At 35.9% G+C, this 22,666-nt stretch overlaps 1 long non-coding RNA gene across 1 annotated transcript; it reads left to right on the top strand.

Moving 5' to 3' along the window:
• Positions 1-7,889: 7,889 nt before the first annotated feature.
• LOC132626833 (uncharacterized) lies at positions 7,890-10,598 on the top strand. The gene is made up of 3 exons (XR_009577651.1): positions 7,890-8,333; positions 9,798-9,843; positions 10,042-10,598. It is a non-coding gene; the product is annotated as an uncharacterized LOC132626833 (long non-coding RNA).
• Positions 10,599-22,666: the final 12,068 nt, after the last annotated feature.

Genomic DNA, 22,666 nt, shown 5'->3' with positions numbered 1-22,666 from the left:
ACGCTCCTCTGTCATCCACTATTCCCTGTTCCCCGCCACCACCGCCGCCTACTCCACTCCCATTTCCCTCTGTTCCCCACTCGTCTTGTCCCCCCCGCTCCTCTCTCTCTCTTCGTCGAAGAAAACCCCAATTCGCCCTATATATAATCGTTGTCCAAGTTAAGTAAAGGGGGGGATTTTTTTGGGAGCTTGATCGGAAACCCCCAAAAGAGCGAAATCTTTGATTCAGAAAGTTCCTCAATAACTTTTTTTCGGTTCAAGAAATCCCTGCGAAATATTTGGTTTAGTTGTCACAATATCACAAGAAATATCGAATCAGAAATACTCAAACGATTTTTTTCGTCTGTTCTGTGTTTGTTGCGAATCTGAGTTTCGCAACCTCGAATTTGAAGTGTTCGAGTGTAGATCGAAGATTCGCACCCACTTCGCTGCACCCGAAGAAGGTAATACCCCTTCCATTAGTTATTTTTAGCGAATGCTTGAGTGCTTAAACTGCTTACTTGATTCGTTTGATCGTTGATGATTTAGTTCCTGTTTGTGTTCGTTTTTAGTTGTATTACGCGTGTTTGAGCTTAGTCTAATCCTGTGTCTAGTTCTGTGGTTATTTAGTCCTATATTAGTTATCAATTTGGGTTAGTCATGTGTTTGTTAGGTTCATATTACCTATTTGTTTGTCATTCGATTAGTTCGGAATATTAGTTTGTGGTTTGCTAATGATGTGGATGTGTTTACCTTCAGTTTGCCCCGTAAGGTTCATTTTATGCTTTTTGTTTTGATCAACCATATGCATCCAATTCGTAACAGTTAAGTATAATTTGAATGCTCAATAATGATGGTTCACAGGTTAGTCTAGATCTGTAATTACTTAGTTATGCCATACATGTCCAGCCATGCCTAGTCATGCATCAGATAAACCCGTGGTTTACCTGGCTATGGTAATAACATTTAGTTTAGGTTTATTATTATCCCCCATATTAGTTTAGCAGAAGCCCTATCGGCACAATTGCATATGTTCACTCAGATGTTTTAGTAGTTCAATAAAGAAATATGAATGTTGTTCAGTTTAGTGTCCCTTTCATATCAGTTTGGCATAACCATATTGATCTTTTATGCCTCTGTAGTTGTTTGTTTGATTTGAACTTTGTCTGGCAGTTGTCATGGTAATCTCGCTCAGAATAACAATGGTCTTCCTTCTTTGACTAGAATGTGTTGTAATAAAAAATGAATGAGTTTCAACATGTTAGACTAAGTTATTAAAAATCTATGTTCTGAATCTCATCTGTCTACACTAGGAATGCCAGTTTGGGTTTGGTATTGCTTGAATCCCCTGGGTATGAGTTCATTTACTAAGGTCTCTGCTTGTTCTATAAGAGTTTGGATAAACATTTGGCCTTAGCATAAGTTCATTTGAGTCTGCTTCGTGGAGTGTATGTTAGCCCAAGTTAAACATTAGTCTGTTTCTTCTATTGCCATTCTTAGTTTGGTTATTGTTGTGATATGTACCTAGTCCAGATATTAGCATATGGTGAAATTTTTTAAATATTTTTGAAGCCACTGCTGAGACCTCAAACTGATGACAGTTTCAAAAGTTAACTTTGTTTTCAATATAGTTTGTCTAAATTTCTAGTTTATAACTGTTTCCTGGCAAGAATCTAGATTGCTGTTGTTAATCTCCAGATCAGCCCTTAGTTTGGACCTTAGGATCCATGATCATGTAGTATAGTTCTGATTCTGCTGTTGTACCCTTCTCTTTCCTTTGAAGTCATAATTCGTGCCCTTTCCCTGTCTTAATATTCGAAATTAGTTTGAATTATTGAGTCGTAAGCTTGAAAGTAATGCTCACCTTGGGATATCAGGAAGTTGGTATATCTCCCTTTTGCTTTGTTTTCTGTTTTGAGGTTCAATTCAATACCTCTTCTTTCCTCCTTTATATGTTGACTAAAGAGTAGTTGCACTGAGAGATTTCTTTTTCCAATCTGTCATTGAAAATGTAGTTTGACAGAGTTAACCTAAGATTGTAAGAAGTATTATCTTATCTATTCGATCAATGAACGTAGGAGTCGGAGTTATAGATGTCTATGCTACAACCATGTTAACTTTACCTGCGATATTGAATATGAATCCAAGGATTTGCTGTTATGCTGTTGGAATATTAGTTGCATGTTGAGAATGTTTATTTAATCTTGTCCAGGTTATACCTATCAAGTCATTTAGTTTGACATAGAAACTGTTCTGAGTTTGTTTGGACTGAATAATAAATCTTGATCCCTCAATAGACATTCCTTATTTGTTTTCTTATGCTGATTTGAAGATATGTCTAGATGAAAGCTTAATCTTAAATGATCCTAACTTGCCAAGAATGTGCTAGTGAACTTGTTTGAAATATGTGCTGGCCTGTAGTACATTAGTATGGGATAGCTGTTTGGTTTACATAGGTGTTCGCTTGAGCAGGCTATATTGTTTGCTTGCTGTTGCTGTTGTGTTTTGGGCTTGTTCATTTTATTTCTTAACTGATCAGTCCACCAAGTATAGAAATACATTTGAAACATGTTTTGAGTTTTTTTTTTTCTTTTCTTTATAGTATGCTTATTCATCTAGTTGTTAAACCCTTTTCTTTCCTCTCTATCTCCATTTCACGTTTAGATATACGTAGCATATACACACCTGCTGATCTACTTTGAGTTTCATTTTGTATGTTTAGTCTTATTCGTTGATTATATGCTAATCCTTTTCCTTTTTTTTTTTTTTATCTTATGCATGAACACCGCATACGAGTCCGAAGGACTCATCCTTCTTCCGTGTTTGATGTTGGGCTAAAAGCCCAACGGGATCTTCTTTAGTCCCTGTCCGCAGCCAAGAGAATAAAAATGAAGTTTCTGGGCTAAAGCCCAATACACAGGAACATCAGCAGCAGCCCAATAATATGAAAACTGCTGGGCCGAAGCCCAACAGAAAAATGGGTCCAGCAGTCCCAAACGGGCTGGCCCATTTGATACTTATTACTCTTTTATTTTATTTTTGTGCATATAAATTTGTATTATGCAAACTAACTCTTTGTTTGTTTTGTTTTTTCCTAGTTTAGATAAATCTTAAATAATTAGTAGGCTTAGTTTTAGTAATGGGTAGTTAGTTTAAACAAAACCAATAATCAATCCCCTAAGTTTCATTTTCTTCTCTCCACATTAAATTATCTATAGAATCTATAATATTTGCTTCTAGAATAATTGATGGCATAAATTAATATTTTGATTTCCAAAATACCACTATTACATAAGTGTAAACTCAAGCATATTCTCGCAAATAACCCTTCAAATTTGGAATCAATCATATATCATTTTAGCTAAAGGTAATTAATAAAGTTAAGGAAAGGAGGAAAACTTATGTCCTTTTTCGTCATAATCGCCTTCTAAGCAAAAGAACAAGTCTAAGCATCTCTACATCACCACATTGATATTGCTTTTAAAATCGCAGAAAAGAATCATTAATATCTCACTATTTGGTTTGTTTCAAATGTCTATTAAAATACTGCACAAATTCGCGTCTTTTTCTATTTATATATTCTATACAAATATTATTTTAAAAAGCATTATTATTTAAAGTCTTTTTAGCAATTTTATAAGTTTTATTCAAAATGGCATTTAAAATCTTCTTTTATGTAAATTATCATATTTTTCTCTAAATTTTATTTTAATCAACAATTTATATTTTTCTTTAAAACTTTAGCAGTATTATAAGCTATTTTCTTTAATTTTAAATATTATATTTGCATCTTTAGCCCTAATTAATTAACCTAAGTTTGGTCGGATAACCGTAAGTTAACGGATTCTAAAGGATGCCTAACCCCTTCCCTTTAGGATAATATAGAGCCCTTACCTAGAATCATACTGGTTGAGCAGACTATTAATTGAGGTTTAGTTTTTAACTTTGCCTTAGTTAAACTCTAGGTGTCCTAATTCACCGTTAAATTAATTAGGTGGCGACTCCTTAAAATAAAAATAAAATAAACAGGAATCACCAATATGTCATACTCCTAACCTAAATTTAACTTCCGGGTTAAAATGGGGTGTGATAGCTTCCCTATATAGCTATAAGAAAAAACATGCATCCCCTCAATTAAGCATTATAGCCATAACCCTTTTATCTTCTATATTCAACGGTTATTTGACAAATTATAGATTTTAAATGCGGTAAAATAAGTTATAATATATTCGGCGAAATTGTTGCTATTTAGGCTTGCTCAGAGAAAGCGAACGGGCAACTTTAACAGTTAGTTAATACAGAAACTTAGTTGGCTTTTAACATAATGAAGGAATGAAATAAATGAAAGAGAAAGAACAACAAGTAGTTTTTTTTTTGTTTTTTTTTATGGCCAAATCAAAATTCCATGAGAACTCACAGTTTTGATATCAACATGTTGTTATGCCGCCACGACTTGCCTCAAAACTCCGCCAATCGGTACATATTACTTTAGATCTCTTCAATTTGTAGTTTCTTCTGCATCCAAGAAGCCCACTAATATAGTTAACTATCAATATTTTCAAATCACAAGTTGACATCGAGCAAAATGTATGCAAAACATAAAAAAAGAAGAAGTAGAAAACGTCTAGGCTACGAAAACTTCACATAGAGCCCCTTTATGGAGAAGAAAACAAATCAGTAAATATCATATGCATGACAACGGAAGCACAAAGTTATAAGATATCAGAACTAACTAAATTTTGATGTTCAAACTTGATTTAAAATGTGTAAAGACTTTATTAAACAGGGAAGGGAGAAAAGAACCATAATATTTGGAGATGTATTCACAAATGCTCTTTTTGGACTAAATCAATTTTCTTTCTTTCTTTTTTTTTTTTTTGTTTTTTTTTGTTTGTTGAGAATTCAACTTTCAAAGTCCCCTTGTTTTGAAAAATAAAGAATTTTATTTACCAAAATAATATTTACAATGCAAAAAGACAACCATCCGACCAGTAGTTGGGCACAGGCCCCTGCTATGGCTAACAACTTCTAACCATAGTCCCTTTTCCCTATATTTAAAAAAGGAAGTTATTGTTTTGAAGAAGAACAATCGTCATACTAACCTTTCATGTTCTTAACGACATTCTCAGACTCTTATTTCGTCACAAGACCCATTTCGTTCTAATATTTTGCCATGAAAAGTTCAAGACAAAATGGTTTTTGTCGGCAAGCAATCTGTTGTTGTTTGGTTCTAAACCCATACTTACAGTGTAGAAACCAAATTGGCTTTCAGAAACAAACAGTCCCAGGGCTGTTTCCATAACAAAGCTAAGATCCATTTAATTGTTAGTCCCTTCCTGCCATGAGCAATTTGAACCTCCCTGATACTATTAGGTAAATATTTATAATCCCAATATGTCTTCACAGACCAAAAGCATAAGGACGACAACGCAAGAACCAAACCTGACATACATTTGCCATGTTCAACCAAGTGCAACGAACAAAATTAACAAACCACGTCACCGGACATTTATCCTGCAATTATATATTTATATAGATTTGCCATGTTCAACCAAGTGCAACGAACAGAATTAACAAATTCATAGCGGCCTTCAACCAAAAAGATATATACCCTGAAACCTTTAAATACAAGGCAACAAAAATTTGTTGCTTAATGACCAAACTCCTGAAGTTAAATCGGGGACAAGTGAATGAGGTTTTTGGTTCTTCCAAGTGAGGGATCAGAGAACGACTGTTTTTTTAAGAGGGACGATGGTTAGGTTTGATTAGTTGTGACTTTTCGACCTTTTGCGTATTAAGTAGTAGCACGGTAAAAATTTAGGAAAAAGGCTAAAACAACAACAAAAAAGATAAATAGGATTTAAGGCCTTAGAGGGCGCCACATTTTTCCTCAAAGTTGCTAAACTATTACATATGGAGCTAGAAACTAACTTATTAGTTGCTGCACCTTTTTTGTCAGCTTGGATTAAGGCTATTACATGTGCAGGAGGAGTTAACAAAATAATAGGATTATCATGCAACATGCGGAGTTGGGAGCCTTTCTTTGGCGAAGCGACAGCTACGGAGTTTGCCTCCCGAAAGTTATGCCGTACTACTGGATTATGCAACTTTTTTAATAGGGACCTGCAAGAGTCAAACAAGGATGCACAAATAGGTAAAGGTTGTTTCAATAGGTGGATTACTCAGTGGAGTCCAGTTCTATTTCAAGCGGCACCAGATTCCTTGAGTATGCCAACTGCAAACCATGAAAAAGAGCACTGATTCAGAGAAAATGTGGTTGAAGGAGTTTATCTTTCTGCAACTTTGGAGGTTTTGTTTGAAACAAGCCTATGTACAGGAAATATATAACCTTGAGACCTCAATAACCGGCAATCCACTCTGATCTAGCTACAAGGTTATTTTTTCTTACTCCAAATAATTAAAAACACCATGTCATATGCAATTAACGTCTTGATTTCCATCCTTCTTTTACACACTTGAAGTAAAATGTGCATCTTCATTGGAATTCCTTTTCAATCTTAACTCGGTACTGGAATTACTTCAGGGCTGCAATGGCAAACAAAAACTCCGGAGATAATAGGACTTGGACTTCTCTATCAATATTTGTAATAGTTGGAAGTGGTTTTCGGAAAGAAGAAAATAGCTCTGCCAGTAGTACTAAGAGGTGAGAATTGTGATATACTACCAAATCTCAATTTTGAGGCTCAACATGTTAGCGAAGCAGGCATGTCGAGTAAATCAAGCCATGTTAAGATCAAAAGCATTCTATGAACTTCCCAAGGTAAAGTATGAACTAACAAATCTCAATTTTGAGGCTCAACATGTTAGCGAAGCAGGCATGCCGAGTAAATCAAGCCATGTCAAGATCAAAAGCATGCTATGAACTTCCCAAGGTAAAGTATGAACTACCGAGAAAGGCATTGTCCACCTCAAGAAGAGAAGTTACATTTCCTTATGCCAGCACCTAAGGGATATGTCGGGACTTCGTTCCCTATGCCAGTGCTCTATATAAGAGCTTGACAATTGAGAAGGCCATTCAAAATTGGGATCAGGATGAGAGTAACGTGTTTAGGTTCCTAGGAGGCGGGACGGTTTCCTCTAGAAGCAGATAACTATATCGGCTAGCTTGCTTCAGTAGTCCAAATCGAAAGGGGACAGTTCGGACTGCTTTGGACACTGGTTGTGGGGGTATGCTCCCTCCTTTGTAAACTTTTTTTTCCGAGTGTAACTTGAGTTATGAACACACTATATTTTTGTAACCTTGTGAATGCAATCCGCCGTAACATGTGGGGCTCATAGCTTTGTTAGAGAATGTAAAGACTAGAAAGTTTTGTCTTGATCTTTTCTTTTGTCTTTTGTAAAATTAGAAATTTATGAGCTACATACTCCTTCTATCACAATCGAGGAGTGTGTAAGTATGGATAGGATTCCGTTTTGTTTTTCAAACGACCTTACATGGTGCAATAGTGAGAAGCCAATTTTCCCGATCAATGGGTTCCGAATAACGAATGATCATACAAGAAAAACAACACAAAGACTTTTACATCTCCATATATATGTTACTTTAGACTGTAATTCTTCCTCTAATTACTACTTTTCATTTTAGGATTGCTCTTCTTTTCTTGGACTCAAATTATCTATTTCTTTTGAGAACAAATATCTCTTATTACAATAACAATAACCTCTAACTACATATACCAATAAACATTATTATATAAAACAATAAAATTTATTTGTTGGACAAAATATAACTAGCAAGGGTAGGTTAGAACACTAGGTACGTATTGTTCTCCTCCATAAAATGAAGGTTCACTCCCCTATCATGTGACACTTTTATATGTATGTATTATTTTCATCTTTTCTATATAAACTAAATTGATATTTCGCATATCTTACGGCGCGAAGCGCGGGTCACTTATAAGTTCTCTCAACTTATCAAATTCCTCTCTCAGGTAAGTCCGCAATTCTTTCTTTCTTAACGACGAATTGCAGTATACTGCCCGGAAAAGAAACTGCCTCTTCTTTTTCTTAGTTTGGGCTAAACAATCATGAAACAATCACTCTCTGTGATCGGGTGCTTAAAGCTACATCAAGGATTACATTTATCAAAAGAACAAAGTCCACATGAGCATAAAACAACGCTTTGGCATCCAGTAATTTTAAAACTCTCTATGTTCCCTGCCTTTCCGTAACGTTTCCACCTCCTCAATCGCTCCTCTATCTCTCTGTATTCTTCCTTCACTGCACTTCTTGAGGCGATGAAATGGAATAGAAGAAGACTAAACCAAGATACTATGGTCGTTTCTAAGACTAGACAAGGGCGAGGCTATGAACTGGAATAGAAGCAGACTAAGGTATCGTTAAAATCCTATACTTGCCTTTTTTATGTTTGAGGTTAATGGACACAAAAAATTACTCATGCTTGGCTGCCTTTGAGATTTTTTGATTTTCTTTTATGTATGGTCGAGTCATGGAGTCTTGGGTTTTATCTATATTTTCCCTATTTACGTGCTATGTAAATATATATATATATATAACGGGTACATATCTTAAAAGGTCACTCAACTTTGAGAAATTATTTAGTAAAGTCATTGAACTTTGCTACATATCAATAAAATCATTCAACTTTGGCCTTTCCTCTCATAAAATCACTCAACTAAATATGTCATAAAAAAAAATGACATGACAATATATATTAATTGATTTTTTATGCCATGTAGACATGGACCCCACAAATAAAAAATAAAAAATCATATTTTAATACCTCAACATCCACCCACCAACCCTTCATTTAAAACACATTCTTTGTTGTTTCTACCTTATTTTTATGTGTGCTCTTATTCTTTTTCTTGAAATTATTTTCTTATTTATTTATTTATTTATTTATTTATTGCGCTATCCTTCTTTTTAGCTTCTACAATCTTTCTTTTCGTCTCTATTTTCTTATCTTTCTACTTTGTTTACGTATATCTATTTAATAGATAAGACTTACTCAAACAAAATATTTACACCAAATCAATATGTATGAATTTTATTATAATTAAAAAATAAATAAAATAAAAATACATATTAATTAATCATAATTAAAGAATATATAGAAACACGTGAATGTAATTACTGGTCTGACTGAAAGGAAAAGGCCACATAGGACCGGTTGGACCCTTTCCTTTAAGCAACAACAAATTTTTTTTTGAACAGTTTTTTTGGTTAATATACGTTGGAACTAAGGTTAAAAATATATCCATTGGCATTAGTGTTTTCAACGAGTCAATTGAAATTTAACAACTTAGCTCTCACGTAAAGTGTCTAAAGTAATAGATTAATTTTTATACATTAAATTTTAGAAAAAAAAAAACTGAAATGTATATCCAAAATTAAAATATGAATTTATTTTATTTTATTTGTGGGGTCCATGTCTACATGACATAAAAAAATTGATTACTATTGCAATGTCAAATTTCTTTGATGACACATTTAGTTGAGTAATTTTATGAGAGTAAAGGCCAAAGTTAAGTAATTTTATTGATATATAGCAAAATTTAGTAATTTTGCCACATAATTACTCAAAGTTGAGTGACCTTTTGAGATATTTACTCATTAAAAAACTAAAAAGTTACTTAATTCCTTCTCTTCCTCTTAATTTGTGTATCTTTATATCATGTATAACGGATTTCATGTTTCTCTTTTCAAAACTTAATGACCTCTGTAATCTTTTTACTGCTTTTACATGTTTGAAATTTTCATAACCCAAATTCAAAAATTATCCATTTTTCAGATGAACTATTTTTGCTGATAAGTATTTGTCACTTCAACTGTAGTTTCATGATCGACAATGCCTGTTATTTAGACACCTCCCACGTTATGGTAAGTCATATTTGTTTTTGAATTATTTTTATTCAGTTAATAGTATGTCGCCGCAATCTCGAAATAGTTGAGGTCAATTGCATAATCAAAATAAACAGGCGCATTTGAATTTGTGACTCACAACTCTGTAAAATTAAACATAAATTTATTTTGATTAGTCCCATTCTCTTTGATTATTTATGTTGTGATAATGTTCAGATTGATGGTGGAAGCGAACATGGAATTCTCTGGAAACAGTTCAAATACTTATACATCCGAACCTTCAAATCACAGAAGTTTTTGATAGATTATGTAAATATTTTGTAATCTCTTATTTAGGTTAGAATATTTTGTAATATTTTATACTCTCCTATTTTGAGTAGGATATTTTTGTATATTAACCAATTTAAGGAATGAAAGGAAACTACGGAAAATATTCTTTCATGGTATCAGAAGTCTAGGGTTTTCTTTTTTTTCCTCTCCTCTCTCTTCTCCGTTGCCCTAGCTCCGTCGGTTGCCACCTCTTTTTTTTTTTTTCCGCCACCAAGTCAACCTCTAAATCATCCTTCCATCCCGCTTTCGCCGTCTCCAACATCCGTAATCACATTCCTGCGATTCTTGAAATGGAGAATGCACAATATGGCACACGGGCGGAATTGTTTAGGATCCACGCGATATCCCATAGGGTCATACACCATATCATCGCACCAAAAAAAGGGACGCAGGTAGCCCCTCCCTCCGATGACGACAAAGAACTTTGGTCGACCCTTGATGCGACTGTGCTCCAGTGGATTTATTCCACGATTTTGAATGACCTCCTTACTACTATTCTTGAACCTGGAGCAACGGCCATGGAAGCCTGGGTCGCTTGCGTGATATTTTCCAGGACCATCAAAACTCCCGTGCCGTTATGCTCGAACAAGAGTTTTCTACAACTAGGATGGAAGACTTCCCGAACGCGTCTGCGTATCAGAAACTCAAGAGCATCACCGATCAGTTGAAAAATGTGGGGGCTCTGGTTTCTAATTCCCGCCTTGTTCTTCAGCTTGTTTCGGGTCTCACCGACGCATTCAAGGGTGTGGGAACACAGATTCGTCACAGCAAGCCATTTCCTCCTTTCACCGAGGCGCGCTCCTCACTCGTTCTGGAGGAACGAGAACAGGCGATGCAGGTGGCCCACTCTACTCCTTCGGCGATGGTGGCTGCCACAGGTGGTGAGGGTTCGCCTAATTTTTTTGACAATACTCATTCGTCTGGTCATGCTGTGAATAACAGGGGCAAAAATAACAACAACAAAGGCCGTAATTCTGGCCGTAAGGACGGCGCTGGCCGTGGCAACGCTGGCGGCAAAGCTGGCCGTGGCGTTAGCGGTGGCCACCGCCAGGCAGCTGGCCGCGTCAGCAGTCTCTTCAGCCGTGGCAGCTTCCCAATTATGCTTGGGGATGGATGCCACAATGGGCCGTGCCACCTTGCCCGTATCCGTCCACTTGGCCGACGTCTTCGCAAGGGCCATTGGCCAAACAGCCGGGCATTCTCTGCCCTGCTCCCTAGCCTCCGCAGCAGGCATATGCTGTTGCCCCGTTTCAACAGATGTATGCCCCTTCTTATGCCCCCACGGACATCGAATCGGCAATGCATACGATGACTTTGAATCCTCCGGACCAGAAGTGGTACATGGACACCGGTGCCACATCTCACATGACATCCACGAATGGTAATCTCTCGTCTCATTCTAATTTGAGCAATCATCATCATGGTATTTTTGTTGGTAATGGTCATTTAATTCCAATTCACGGTTGTGGTCATACTCATTTGCCTCCCCCAAACCCTCCTTTCTCGTTGAAAAATGTCCTCCACGCCCCAAAACTCATTAAAAACTTAATCTCTATTAGAAAGTTCACTACTGATAACTCTGTGTCTGTTAATTTTGATCCATATGGATTTTCTGTGAAGGATTTTCAGACGGGGATGTCACTAATGAGATGTGAGAGCAGGGGCGATCTATATCCCATCACCACCACCATCACAAACACAGCCAATTCTCCATCAACCTTTGCTGCTTTGTCTTCTTCTCTTTGGCATGATCGTTTAGGTCACCCGGTAGCGTCAGTTTTGAATTCTCTTAGGACAAATAAAAGCATTGAATGTAATAATTCTAGTTGCTCTAGTATTTGTCATTCTTACGTGCTTGGAAAACATATTAAGTTGCCTTTTGTTCCATATAATTCGAACACTTGTATGCCTTTTGATATTATTCATAGTGATTTATGGACTTCTCCTGTCTTAAGTTCCATGGGTCATCGATATTATGTTCTTTTCTTGGATGATTTCTCGAAATATTTGTGGACTTTTCCCTTAGCTAGGAAATCTGATGTCTTTGCTAAGTTTTTAGAATTTCGGGCCCATGTCCGAACGCATTTTGAACGAGAAATAAAAAATGTCCAATGTGATAATAGGAAAGAATATGAAAATAATGATTTTTGGAATCTTTGTGAGTCGAATGGGATGTCTTTCCGTCTTTCTTGTCCTCATATGTCCTCACAAAATGGGAAGGCCGAAAGGAAAATTCGGTCTATCAATAATGTCGTGCGCACTCTTCTTGCCCACGCTTCTCTCCCGCCTTCCTTTTGGCTTCATGCATTGCAAATGACAACTTATCTACTTAATATTTTACCAAGCAAGTTATTGAACCATAAATCTCCCCTCCATGCTCTATATCATAAGGAACCGACATACTCGCACCTTCGGGTCTTTGGGTGTTTGTGCTACCCTCTTTTCCCGTCAACTACGATTCATAAGTTGCAGGCCCGGTCTACACCTTGTGTATTTTTGGGGTACCCATCTAACCATAAAGGCTACAAATGCTATGACTTATCATCATATAAGATCATCCTTAGTCGTCATGTTGTTTTCGATGAGACTCGGTTTCCCTTTGCTAACTTGTCTACTCCTCCACCCCATACATACGATTTTTTGGATGAAGGAATATCCCCTTATATTTTTCATCACCTCCAAAACACGGCACCTGCCCCCTCCACTGCCCAGAAGCCCACTGCTCCTCCGCTGCCGCCCGTCACCACTGCTGGTCCCACGGTGAGGCAGCCCCAGCTGGACCGACTGCCAGCCCCAGCTAGCCCGACTTCCAGCCCCCGTCCACTTGCTCCTGTCCAGCCGCCTATCCCCACTCCCCGTCCCACCATGGTCACCCGCAGCCAACGAGGTATTGTCAAACCTAAACGTCTGTTTAACTTACATACCACGGTTACGAAATCTCCTCTACCTCGTAACCCATTGGCCGCTCTTCGTGACCCGAATTGAAAAATGGCTATGAATGATGAATTTGATGCTCTTGTTAGGAATAAGACGTGGGATTTGGTCCCCCGTCCCCCGTCCACCTAATATTAATGTTATTCGTTCTATGTGGATTTTTACTCATAAAGAAAAGTCTAATGGTGATTTTAAGAGGCATAAAGCCTGAATTGTAGGTGATGGCAAAACTCAGCAGGTTGGCATTGACTGTGGTGAGATGTTCAGTCCGGTGGTGAAACCGGCAACTATCCGCACTATTCTTAGTCTTTCGTTGTCAAAGCATTGGCCTATACATCAACTGGATGTGAAGAATGCTTTTCTTCATGGTGAGCTCAAGGAAACTGTGTATATGCATCAGCCTATGGGTTTTCGGGATCGCACACATCCTGATTATGTTTTCCTATTGCGTAAGTCTCTCTATGGGCTTAAGCAGGCTCCACGTGATTGGTGTAGACGTTTTGCAGATTTTGTGTTTTCCCTTGGCTTCTCTAATAGCAGGTCTGATAATTCGTTGTTCATCTACCATACGGGGACTGAAATGGCATACATATTACTCTATGTTGATGATATTATACTCACTGCATCCTCAGACGCTCTCCGTCGTTCCATCATGGATAGGCTTGGTTCCGAATTTGCTATGAAGGATTTAGGTCCTTTGAATTATTTTCTTGGCATTGCTGTGACCCGTCACAATGGGGGGATGTTCCTCTCTCAACGTAAGTATGCCGAGGAAATCATTGATCGCGCGGGTATGTCATCTTGCAACCTTCTCTCACTCCGGTTGACACAAAACCGAAGGTCAGTGCTACTTCGGGTGCTCCTTATGAAGATCCCACTCATTATCGTAGTCTCACAGGTGCTCTTCAGTATCTCACTTTCATGAGACCAGATATTTCATATGATGTCCAACAGGTGTGCTTACATATGCATGACCCGTGGGACGATCATATGCATGCTCTTAAGCGGATTGTGCGGTATGTTCAGGGCACTCTGGATCACGGGTTGCATCTCTACCCATCATCGATCACCGACCTTGTCTCCTACACCGATGCAGATTGGGGTGGCTGTCCGGACACTCGTCGTTCTACGTCGGGGTATTGTGTATTTTTGGGTGACAACTTGATCTCTTGGTCGTCAAAGCGACAACCCACTCTTTCTCGGTCTAGCGCTGAAGCAGAGTATCGTGGTGTGGCTAATGTTGTCTCTGAGTCTTGCTGGATTCGTAATCTTTTATTGGAACTACATTGTCCGGTTCGCAAAGCTACGTTGGTATATTGTGACAATGTGAGTGCCATATATCTGTCTGGTAATCCGGTGCAACATCAACGCATCAAACATATTGAGATGGACATTCATTTTGTGCGTGAGAAGGTTGCGCGAGGACAAGTTCGAGTCCTTCATGTCCCATCCCGCTATCAGATTGCAGATATTTTCACTAAAGGTCTTCCTCAGGTCCTTTTTGAAGATTTTCGTGACAGTCTCAGCGTTCGTAAACCTCCCGTTTCGATTGCGGGGGTGTGATAGATTACGTAAATATTTTGTAATATCTTATTTAGGTTAGAATATTTTGTAATATTTTATACTCTCCTATTTTGAGTAGGATATTTTTGTATATTAACCAATTCAAGGAATGAAAGGAAACTACGGAAAATATTCTTTCAGTTTTACATATCTTGTGATTGTCGGTAGTTATGGACGGTGAGCTTAATTGGTTGAGCGTTTTTGTTTAATTGTTATTGATTCATGCCGTTTCTGTTCTGTTAAACCGACAGTTTAGTTATAACCAAGTGTTTTGCTGTTCTTTTTTCCATTTTTCATCATCATATTTTCCTGTGAGTAGTTTTAGAATACCAAACTTTTTGTATTTGCTCACTTTTTCCCTTCACGTTTATTTACTTCTTGCAAAGGAAAGATTTTCCGGTAGAGGGCATAAGGTACATTAAGATTCTCTTTATGAATTCATAACTTATTCATTTCTTCAATATATATATATATATATATTCAACATTATCCAAGGCTTTGTTACTTTCCCTTCTTGTGGCCTGATAGTACAATTTGGGTGTTAGCCATGAGACTCACTTTTCAATTTTATGCCCAGAAAAGTGATGATGTATTTTCCTAGAAGTCCCCCTAAAAAGTACTACTGATTTGTAAGCTTACATATTTATCTATTTTTGCACGGATTTGCAGTTTTACATTTATCAATTCTTGTATTTGATGTGCACCTCTTGTATATGTGGTGCTTCGATTATGAATTTATTTGAATGAGTCTTTAGATTAAATTTAAACTGCTTGCTATTGTTAAACAGTCACTTGGGTCAAGTCATTATGCAAGTTCAAAAAAGTATAATGGCTAGATGACAACTCTAGAATTCACTGGGACGAATCAAATTGGCCTTTTAGCCGAGGGTTTTGCGGGGCTATCAGCTACATAGTGCAACATATCTGAAGCTAAAGTGCCGAATCACTATGGTCGAATTGCCTCCTTAATTTGTGTAAAGAAAAACAATTCGAGGGGTCCCATTGAGGGCTCTGATCAAAAGATTGACAGAATTGAAGCCCATCTTAGGTGTGCTCAAGGGGGATAATGATTGTTGAAGTTGATAAAACATTTATATTTATGGTTGTCACACAAACGGAAAGAAGACTTCACCAAATGAAGCTTGCGGATCGTGATTATGGAAGGAAGCTAGCGGTTAGGATTAGCAATGATACCACGATTGTATCAGTTTTGAACTGTTTGGAAAAGGGCTACTCGGTCCTAAATATTCGATGAAAAGCTCAAACTAAGATTTTGTTTGATGTCGTTGGAATGTTAACAAACAGTTCTACTACTTCAGGATACAACAAAGTACTTAATGTGGGGTAGCACACTCTTCTACAAGCTGGTACACTATTGCAGCAGTTCATTATGGCAATTGAAGAAAAAAAATTTCACTATATCGAGAATATAAAGGGAAAAAATCTTGGGCTGATCTTTTTCCTGGATTGAAGGATGCCCAAGGTCATTCTAATGGTTCAATGGTAGGAAAATTCTATTATCTACCTTCGTCACACACGGAAACCTTGATTTATGGGTACAAAATTGTCAAGATGTAATGATAATTTGTAGGTTGTATCAGACTTCCTTTCACTTGAGATTGCATTCATTAATTACTTTATCTTCCTTTTTTTTTTCCTTCCTATTTTCATACGTATAACTTCCTTATTGAACCAATTGATGATTTTTTGGAAAGAATTATGTTAGAATACATCACTATTGTTTAGCGTATGCAACCTGTTTGGCTTCTATTATTTTTTATTTTTTTAACAATCGCCCTTATCTTCTGCTTCTCTTATATGCGTTTATTCATTAGTCAGAAAACTAATAAGAGGATTCCAGTGACATTGGAAGGGTGACATTATTGAAAAAATGTTAGTGTTCAGAATTTTCCAATCAACATTATTATTGACTTAAACTTTTATCAATTTTCAGCTTATTTAAACTATTGTTGAGATTAACAATGATGATTTTAGGAAGCCCAAACATCACGAAGTTCGTGAGAATGAATATAGTGTATATGATGAGATTGAATATTCTTTACTTTTTGTGTAAACAAAAAAAAAAAAAGGAAAATCAAATAATTGATTATTTCATGAAAAATAATTTATTCATTAGACATTCTCGAGATATGTGACAATCTCAAATATTCTAAAATGTTAGAATATTCTTATTATTTACAAGAGCCTATCTTTATAGTATTTCATTAAACTTGCAATTGATTTTTTCCTAATATTTGAACATGAATATTTAAAAAAAAAACAATCTTTTGTAAAAAAAAAAAAAAAAATGTTGAGAATATTTTTCTTTGATATATTTGTGTGTACATAAAAAGTATGAATTCTTCGATCACGGCATAATATACACCTGAATGCCTTCAGCAAATTTATGAAATTAAATTTTCATAATGCTCAAAATAAAACAAAAACAAATAATATAATGTAAGGCATATATAAAAAATCTAAAACAAATTTATAAGGAAAAATGCTTGTGAAAAGAATAACAGATTTGGATAACCATCACTTTTGTAGTTGTCCTACGGGGTCTCTTTGAATAGTAAATATATCAATCAAATTGTTCACTAATTACAATATTTTTAATTATCACTTAGTATTGTGCATAGCAAATTTCTTAAGGCCATTTTGATGATAGTATCGAGTCTTCTTTTCAAAGTTATTGTCAATGTACATTGGGCTTTATGAAGCATTTCATGAATTTTCTTCTAACTCTTGAGTCAATATCCATTGCTCTAGTTTTAAATACATTGAAAAAACATTTCCTCTTAGTAAATCACTAAATCAGGCAACTGAATTTAGTGCTTGTGATATCGTAAACGCATTGCATAAAGTTTCGAATAAAAACTCTTTGTCTAACAAAATGTCAAATGCACTGATCAATGCGGTACAATTAAATTATGAAATGATAATCGAGACATTAAATATGCACATAAGCTTTTCTATTTCTCTTTTGAATTTGTAATCAACTTCTCTTTTTTATTAAAAAGATTTTATCAAACAAAATATGTAAAGAGCATACAAGTTTTCTAAATAAATAAAAAATTTAAGTAGGGTTAACGTAACACAAAGCTGCTTATTCACGGAGAAGCTGACTATTGCGAGACCTATTCTATAGTTAATTGTTGGCCTTATAAAGAAATGTGTGCAGCAATAGCTATCAGTTTAGACATTAGCTAGGAACCACATGCAACAAATTATTTAATATATATTTGAAGAAAAAACTTAAAAATAAGAGAAAATAATACTGTGAGAAAATGTTAAAGTTGAACTTGTTGATTCAAATCTAGTCAAATCAACAATTTTTTTTTAATTTTTATTATTATTGACCTCATTAGTACCATGTTAATTTTTTTTTTTTTTTTTTTTTTTTTTTTGCGGATTTCCCTTCTTTTGGGGTGGTCTTTAATTTTTGTCTTTCGCCTAATATTCCGAGGTTCTGAGTTTGAACCCCAGCTCAATAAAAAAAAAAAATCACAAGGCAGAGGGTTGGATTCGCAAGGCTGAATTTTGCCCAAAATTCTTCCTTAAGGTAGAGTTTGAAACTCTGCCTGAAGTGGGCAAAACTCTTTGAATATTAAATATAATAAAGACAGATTCTTGTAGAAGTAGAAATGTTTAAAATATTCTAACTAAAACTTAATATTGAAAATAACAAAAGGCTAAATCTCGTAAAAAATAAAAAAATGTTGAGAATAATCCAACTTAAAATTAAAATATAAAATATTAGTCTTTGATTAAAAAAATTAAAATTAAAATTCTAATTATTCTATATATATATATATATAATGTAAGGTATACATCAAATCCAAAAAATAATTTTATACGGAATATTATTATGAAAAATTTATAAATCTAGATTAAAGCATTACTTCTGTAATTATACAATGGTGGATTTTTATAGGAGCAAATTCGTGACGATCGTCTTACCTATCTAACTAAAATTATTCACAAAAATCAATCATCTCACTTGTATTGTGCTCAACAAACTTCTTAAGGTCATCGAGAAGATAGTGTCAAGTTTTATTTTCAGAATTATAGTAATGCAATTGTGCATTGAGATATATGAGATTTTAAGTTTACTAACAAACATATTGTTCAAATGAAGCTTAAAGAAAAAAAGAGTTGCTAAAATTGATAGAGAAAACATTTTCTTTGATACAAAGCTTCTTACTATTTTCTTTATTATTTTCTTGTTCACCAGAGAAAACAAATATAAAAAAAAATACATTGAAAAATAAGGAAAAAAGCATGTTAATACAACGTAAACCACAACCAATATTCTGTTTTTCCTTTATTCTTTCTTACCCTGCTTTTATTTCTTCCCCGTGTCATTTCTCTTTAGCAAAATTTCCTTTAAAAGAATCTCTCTACTTTACCTCGCTCTTCTTTGCACACTAGTCAAATCCTAGTTTTCCTCCTCTAATTTCTTTTGCAAAATGCTTATGCTTTTGCAAAATCAAGGAATAAAAAATACTTTTTTTATTTGATTAGTTCCTTTTATCATTCTTATAAATAATAATAAAATTGAAGAGGAAGAATAATATTGGAGTAACACCGTACATGCACACCAGAAGATATTAGAAAAAAGCAGAATCATACCCAAACAAAAGGAGCGATAGTCCAGTTAAAAATTAATAATTAGGTCTAGAAAGAGCAAAAAAATCTATATTATATTGTTCTTCTCATTTGATTGTGTCCTGCCATCTGTTTTGTGACAACCGCTTGGGTTGTGCCGCACATCGAGGGCATATTGGGATTGTTTATAATTCCGGCCTGCTTCTTAGTGATCAATTAAATAATAACAGAGGGAAATTTATGATACCTTTTAGCAGCAATTCACGCAAAGTATCACATATGCAAGGAGTGGGGGCGGAGCCAGGTGCGGCTAAGGGGTTTCATCCGATAACACTGTTATATTAAAATTATTCTTTATGTATATATAATAAATGTTGAACTCTTTTGACTTTTTCGTGTGTATATATTTTCATATTTTGAATCACTCAGTAAAAATTCTGATTCCACCACTGAGGGAGTAATAAGCATACTTCAGTGGTAGCAAACCTAATGCCGTAAATGCTTATTTGGAAGGGGCAATAATCTAAATAGGCCTTTCAGTAAGTACCTTCCTAGATGTTAGATTGTGTTTTGCCCCACAAGTGATCTGATAGGAATGTCCTCTACATGTGAAAATGCCATCCAAATGTTATTGCCTACTAAAAATGTGAAATCACAAATGGAAGAAGTCTCTTCAATAATGGCCGTGAAAATGGATGCATACGAAAGTATGATAGTAATGATGTTGAATGGAAGGAACTTGGGTATAGGTATTTGTGAGGATTACTTCGGTGACAATTGAGAGAGAAAAGCAAAAATTTGACACTTGGAACGGACACAACTGTTCCGAACGGATGCATCAGTTCATTTTTTGCTAATTAATTAATACATATAGAATAGAGAATAAAGGAAAAAAATTGAGAATAAAAATAAATAGAGATTCTAGCTTAGGAGTGTGCCACGTCACCGGATCTATGTCCTGCAATTATATAGATGTTATACGAGTAATAAAAGTAGGAAGGAGAGGAGCTGACGAAAAAGTTTCAAACTTTGGGTATGAAACAACAGCTACTCTGCCTCTTGGAATCCGCGACTTAAGTAGCACAAAAAATAAAAAGTTGAACCAAACTAGTACAAAAAAAAAGGAACATAAGTAGTATTCACGCACGAAATTCGTGCGTGAAAGGACCAAACTGCATAAACGCAGTTTTGGCCTTTCACGCACGAATTTTGTGCGTGAAAGGACCAAACTGCAAAATTGCAGATCAGGCCTTTCACGCACGAAATTCGTGCGTGAATGGGATCAACATATATTGACCCCATCTTCCCCACCAGCGACTGCTCCCTTCCCCACCCCCATTAAAGCCCGTTCCAGTGGTCCCACCCCCCTTAAAACGATAATTTCGTGTTATTTTTCAATCCAAAACTCAATATTCTTAGTATATTGAAGTGTAGGAACAAGTTTCTAAGGTTGGATTTCGGAATAGAGCGGCGTATAACATATTTCAAAAAATCCAAAAAAGCTTCAATCTAGGTATTTCACTATGAATTTTCTATTACATTGTTAAATATATTATTACCCTAAGCATGATCATTGTATAACTGTTGTGCATTACTCGTTTTTTTTTTTTTTTTTTTTTTTTTTGCGTTTTTGGGCAGTCCGTGCACTGTTGGGACTGCCCATTTTTTCATTTTTTTTTATTTGTTTATCTATCGTTAATTATTTATTGCTTGTTTATTTAGTATTTGTTAATTGTTGGATTAGCGACTTAAGTATTTGTTAATTGTTGGATTAGCGACTTAAGTATTTATTAATTGTTAGACTAGCTATTTCAATTGTTAGACTGGCTAATTATTTATTTTGTTTTTGTTAAGCCAATTGTTTATTTGTTAATAATTTCTTAATTGTTTCATTAGTTAATTAATTGTTTATTTGTTAAATATACGATAATAATTTATTAATTTTTTGATTAGTTACTTAATTGTTTATTTATTAAATATGTGATAATAACTTGTTAATTATTTGATTAGTTAGTTATTTGTTTATTTATTAATTATTTATACTAATTGTATGCTAACTAATTGATAATTATTTGACTTATCTTTATATTTTAGGAATGAAAACCCTTAGTTTAGGATTCTTAACCCGTAGCTTAGGATTGAAAACCCTTAATATAATTTTCTATAAAAGATTACATAACTAATATTACTTGTTAATGATTTATATAAAATACGTAAAACAGATGGGTCACCACAATCTTTAATAAAATATTCGATAAAAGATTACATAACTAATACTAATACTACTTGTTAATGATTTATTTAAAATGCGTAAAATAGATGGATCACCACCCTCTTGATCCGGGGCCCTTCGACCGACAGTTACTGTATCTTCAGCCCGAGCATAGGTCGCAACATATATGGACATCCGACCTACAGCCTGAGTCTCAGGTCCGTACCCGGTTAGGGGACTCAGCATGGGAGATCTTAGCTGCTCGCCCACCACATCCTCGTGTCCTAGATATACTACGTCGGGGCGGTATCTACCGGTGCGTCGAAGTTGGTCGGGTACAACACGATAGGTCTCTAGTGACGGCATTGATTGAGAGGTGGCGACCGGAGACGCACACATTTCATCTCTGCACCGGTGAGGCTACCATTACCCTTCAGGATGTGGAGGTCATTTATGGGCTACAGGTTGATGGACGCCCATTGTATATTGAGGAGCCTCTTGTGCTGCCGCCTTACCGGGGTGAGTTGATTAGGCTCACCGGTTTCGCGGCTCTGGATGGTCATATTTCCGGCCAGAGTCGGCTTTTGCTGTCGGCCTTTTACGCTCACTTGCACCTCACAAACATACAGCATCCGATTGGAGAGGACACGCCTCAGGCTGATGTTGATCGACGTGCGCGTCTATACCTACTCATCATATTAGGGGCCATCCTATTCCCGAACACTTTGGGTTCGCATATGAGCTTGAGGTATCTTCAGTATATCGACGATCTCGCCGAGATAGAATGTTATAGTTGGGGCGCTGCTGTGCTGGCCTACATGTATCGAAATGGTCTTTGGAAATTGGCATACTTATTTTCGATCGCTGCCAAGGTATATGACAGCTTTACAACATTTTAATCATGGTACTGTTGTAGAGTGGCGACTTATAGAGGGTAAAATCTTCAACTTCGTATTTTGGACATTCAAACCATGCATTGATGGTTTTGCTCACTGCCGACCAGTGATATCCATAGATGGTACACATGTATATGGTGCCTACGACATCAAGCTCCTAATTGAAATAGGAATGGATGCCAATGGGTCAATATTTCCTCTTGCTTTCGCAATTGCCGCTAACGAGAGCAACGACACATGGGGGATCTTTTTGACCCATTTGAAAACTCATGTTATTAAGGATCGTACCGGCATA

Source organism: Lycium barbarum, chromosome 1 (genome assembly GCF_019175385.1).
Source record: "Lycium barbarum isolate Lr01 chromosome 1, ASM1917538v2, whole genome shotgun sequence".
Classification (NCBI taxonomy): domain Eukaryota; kingdom Viridiplantae; phylum Streptophyta; class Magnoliopsida; order Solanales; family Solanaceae; genus Lycium; species Lycium barbarum.
The sequence above is the reverse complement of the archived record's forward strand: the minus strand, read 5'-3'. Positions and strand labels throughout refer to the sequence as shown.